This window comes from Phacochoerus africanus, chromosome 5 (genome assembly GCF_016906955.1).
Source record: "Phacochoerus africanus isolate WHEZ1 chromosome 5, ROS_Pafr_v1, whole genome shotgun sequence".
NCBI classification, from domain to species: domain Eukaryota; kingdom Metazoa; phylum Chordata; class Mammalia; order Artiodactyla; family Suidae; genus Phacochoerus; species Phacochoerus africanus.
Window position 1 is genome coordinate 78,588,774 of NC_062548.1, and position 4,786 is coordinate 78,593,559.

At 41.6% G+C, this 4,786-nt stretch overlaps 1 non-coding gene across 1 annotated transcript; it reads right to left on the reverse strand.

Annotated features, from left to right (window-relative positions):
* Positions 1 to 4,108: 4,108 nt before the first annotated feature.
* On the reverse strand, positions 4,109 to 4,207 carry LOC125128536 (small nucleolar RNA SNORD16). Its single transcript, XR_007135244.1, has one exon. It is a non-coding gene; the product is annotated as a small nucleolar RNA SNORD16 (small nucleolar RNA).
* Between the last annotated feature and the right edge of the window lie 579 nt (positions 4,208 to 4,786).

Genomic DNA, 4,786 nt, shown 5'->3' on the forward strand with positions numbered 1-4,786 from the left:
ACATTATGTTTTAGGTGAGTTTTCTCACTCAGCCTTCTGACAGCCCTTCTACTTGACTATTATTAGTTCCTCTTTTGATGCTCATTGAGGGTAAGTAACCCGCCCACGTGGATCCAAGCTGTGTCTGTGACCTGCGCCAGATCCTTAACCCACTGAGCGAGGCCAGGGATCGAACCTGCATCCTCACGGACACTACTAGGTCAGGTGCTTAACCCACTGCGCCACAACAGCAACTCCTCAAGAAGCCTTTGAGAATGATATTAACCTAACGACCTTCTTACTGAGAATCCTTGGGATTATCTTCTCCTTGCTCTGCACAAATCATCTGAATGAATTAAACATGTAATTGAAAGGCTCACTGTGAGCCACCCGGATGCTTGGCTATACCAGAAATAAAATGAAAATGAAATCATTTTCTCTTTCAAATAAATATTATATACTGTGGGCTTCACTGGCTCCATTAGCACTATCCGATTGCACAGAAGCAATTATATTATTTATAACACAGGCAGATACCAAGAGGCTCCTTCAACCTAAGGCAGATAAGCGCTGTAGGATCATTTCCCTCCTTACGCAACCACCCAGTATTTCTTGCTGCCTCTCTTTCCTTCCCATACCTCCAAACAGGTAGGTTGTTTTCTGAGACTCCAGAGCGGGCAGCCATTTGCCAAGGGTGTTGACGTGCTCAAGATAATCTAGCACCGTCCTGAGACTGGGGTGAGAATTCCGTGTTGTACTCTGGTTGGGTCATGGTTTTGTTTGCAGGTTGCCTTTCCTTTGATCATCTGAGGCAGGCAGGGTGTGTTGTCAGTAAATAAGATGCCTGTCAAATTAGTCACTGACTCAGCGATAAATTCTAAAAAGCTGCAAAGGGACTCCAGTTAAGAAAGTCCTTATCATTTTCCTCCACAATATGCTAAAAATGGAGAGAATTGGTTCCCATTCACTGAGAGCTCACGCTATGTCACGGGCTTCACAGATGTTTCTAATCTGATGAAGAAATTGGGGATCGAGGATGTTAAACAATTTGCTCAATGACATTCTGCAAAAAGTAGAGCCAGAATTTGAATCCGGATCTTTCTGGCATCAACTGTAAGTGTCTTCTACCTGTGGTGGTTTAGAAAAAAGGGCTGTAAAATCTTCTTTATAATTAATTAATTTTTTATTAAAGAATCATTGATTTACAATGTTATGCCCATTTCTGAGGTACAGCAAAGTGACCCAATCATACACATACGTGCGTTTTTTTTTTCATATTATCTTCCATCATGTTCTATCCCAAGAGATTGGATATAGTACAGTAGGATCTCATTGCTTATCCACTCCAAATATAATATTTTTGCATCAACTGACTCTAAACTGCCAGTAAAATCTTTGACTCTTTTAGCATTGAGAGGTTGGATCCATGTCCGCTCCCTTGAAATCTGGGTGGGTTCAGACTGCTTCAACCAAAAGAGTGCTACGTGAGTGATGCTATATAGTTTTGGAAGCTGGGTCACGGAAGGCCTTGAGCTTCTGCTTTATTTGCTGGCACATTTGCTTTTGGAACTCTGAGCCACCAGGTAAGAAGGCTCCTCTTATCCAGATGCCACCCTCATATGTGGAAGCCCAACACACGTAGTGGCTGCATTGGTTAGCATTGCTGCTATAATTGACAGTCCCAGCTAAGTCCAAACTTTGAGACACCCCAGTCCAGGTGCTAGATATGCACTCGAAGAAGCTCTAGGTGAGTCCAGTCCTCATCTCTCACTTACCTCCAGAGGCTGGATCTTCCCAGCTGAAGCGCAGAGTGAAGCACAGGCAGACCAGCTTCATCATGTCCTGTCTACATTTCTGACCACAGAATCCTGAGCATAATAAAATCTTCCTTGTATACCTTTTAAAATTTTTTTAAAAAACTGAAGTATAGTTAATTTACAATGGTGGATTAGTTTCAAGTGTACAGCAAAGTAATTCAGTTATGTATACATACATATATATTTTTTCTTTTTCAGATTCTTTTCCACTATAGGTTATTTTTAGATTTGAATATAGTTCCCTGTGCAATACAGTAGGACTTTGTTGTTGATATATTTTATGTTGCTAATATATTTTAAGGAGTGTGTATCTGTTAATTCTAAACTCCTAATTTATCGCTCTCCCCGTTCCCCCTGAAATCCCCTTTGGTAACCATACATTTGTTTTCTATGTCTGTGAGTCTATTTCTCTTTTGTACATAAGTTCATCTGCCCCTTTATTTGTTTGTTTGTTTTGTTTTGTTTTTTTCTAGAGTCCACATATAAGTGATATGTGATTTCAGTCTTTCTCTGTCTGATTTACTTCACTTAATGTGATAATCCATCCATGTGGCTGGAATCTCACCTTTTTCTAATTGAGACATTACACACTGGTGGTTAATGAGCTAAATCTGACATTCAGAAGCGTTTTGTTTGACTCTCAGATTTTGAATTTTAACAATAATTACATTTTACATGAAACCTGAATTTCCAAAACTTCTCTGGGAAAATCAGAAGATCTGGAAACACTGGGTTGGCATCCTGGTAAGAAAACAGTCCTGGAGTTCCCCTGGTGGTGCAGCGGAAATCCGACTGGTATCCATGAGGTTGCGGGTTCTAACCCTGGCCTTGCTCAGTGGGTTAAGGATCCAGCATTGCTGTGAGCTGTGGTGTAGGTCGCAGATGCAGCTCAGATCCTGTGTTGCTATGGCTGTGGTGTGGGCTGGCAGCTGCAGCTCGGATTCAACCTCTAGCCTGGGAAGTTCCATATGCCACGGGTACAGCCCTAAAAAGACAAAAGACAAAAGACCAAAAAAAAAAAAGAAAGAAAGAAAGAAAACAGTCTGGTGTTCAGCAGCTGCCTCCTTTGTGTGGACTTTTGCTCTTAAGTGTTCGAGCCCTTAGTACTCCTGATTGTGTTATCAGCCCTCCTTCCTGCCTGCTTACTGTGAGCATTTGTGTTCATAGATTTGAGAGACAGATGATCTCATAGCCTGCTTTGGAGTGATGAAAGGTACTTAAGATTTCTTGTTTCTTCCACTTTTATCTTCCAAAATTCAAGTTCAGCTTGCATTATCCTAATCTATTTTGCATGTATAGTAATTACCATGCTGATGGAATACCTTTTAATGCTACAAAATAGTACAGCTTAAAACCAGCATTTGATCCCGAATCTTATATTTAAGCATCCATCTGTCATGATAAAGATGGAAGAGAAAGCAGCTAACTGTTTAATTAGGGAAAAAAAATCTCTATCTTGCACTCAGCTTTGAAAAGGAAGGCCATCCTTCAATTGTGGCCTTAATGCTGCCTCTATTTAGGATTTACGAATGGATTTGTTCTGGGGGAAGTCTCTGCTTTACCAGAGCCATTTCTGGAAGAGAATTTGGATTTTGGCATGGATCCATCCCTCGGTGGTTCCTGAGTTGAAACCCAGCTCTTTTGTGTAGCCATGATAAATCATTTGATTTAAAGAGAGCCATCAGGGAAAGTCACTGCTATTTACCTTGCTAGGATTAGCAGAATACTAATGTGACTGCTTGCTAAGTGTCTGAAGGGGTAAGGGGAAGAGAAAAAGAAATTTCATATTTACGAACATTTAAAACTCAGACCAGAACAGAATAACCCATTTTTTGTTTTCATTGGCAGCCTGGCAGAAGGGAATGTCTTACATTTTTTTTTTTTTTTTTCACTCAAACTTCAGAATTAAAGAACAGGGGAAGTGATTACCAAGGGCAGTTGTGGAGACGGTTTGTCCAGAGATGTTTAATCAAAACAAGTCTTTCTAGACAGGAGAAAGTCATTCCAACTTTGGAGGTGGGCCGAGGTGGGAGATAAAAAAGGCCAGTGGAAGAGTTCCCGTTGTGGCTCAGTGGGTTAAGAACACAGTGTTTCCTCTCTGAGGATGTGGGTTCGATCCCTGGCCTTGCTCAGTGGGTTAAGGATCCAGTGTTGCTGCAGCTCCAATTTGACCCCTAGCCCAGGAACTTCCGTATGCCACAGGCGTGGCTGGTAAAAAAACAAAAACAACAACAAAAAGCTGGTGGAAAACTTGACCTTTTGAAACCTCCATCAGAGCTTTAATAGGTGTTGTACTTTATTTCCTCATGTCTTGCTCAGTAAGAATTTTCATTATCCTTCTGAACCAGATTACTGACCACAGGCAACTGTCACTGAGAACAGAGTAAGACGCAAATTATGACATCATTGCAAGCAACACCTAATGTCAACCTATTGTCTTTAACCTGGACTCTTCAATATTTGGAACATAAATATTTTTAAACCACTAACATGAATAAACCAGGTCCAGGCTTCTCAATGCCACCAGAGCTGCCCAGTCTAGGTAGTGAAACGAAGAATACATTTCCAAAAGCACGCTGGCCAGAACGGCGAGTCCCGCCACCTCAAACCCTGGGAATTCAAGCCACAGCTCTGCTGGTACCCCAAGATTCAGCATGGGTTTGATGACCTGCTAATTCACCGGCAGCATAGGGCTGTCTGTTGTTTTTGCACAAGTTGGTGTGAACAAAGTTCACCGTATCTGGTCGAATGGGAGCCTTGAACACAGCAGGCAAAGTGATATTTTTGCCACATGACTCCCCCTTTTCAGAGTACACTAATATCAGTAGATGAACACACACCACGGTGGTGACAGGAGAAGGCCACGCTTCTCTCTGGTGTTGTACGTATTTATCAGTGGCCATAGATGCATAGCAAGAGGCCTTAAGAAAACTAACTTGAAATTGGGTGTGTATTGGATGGTCACTGCTTCTTGCAGTTAATTGGTATTT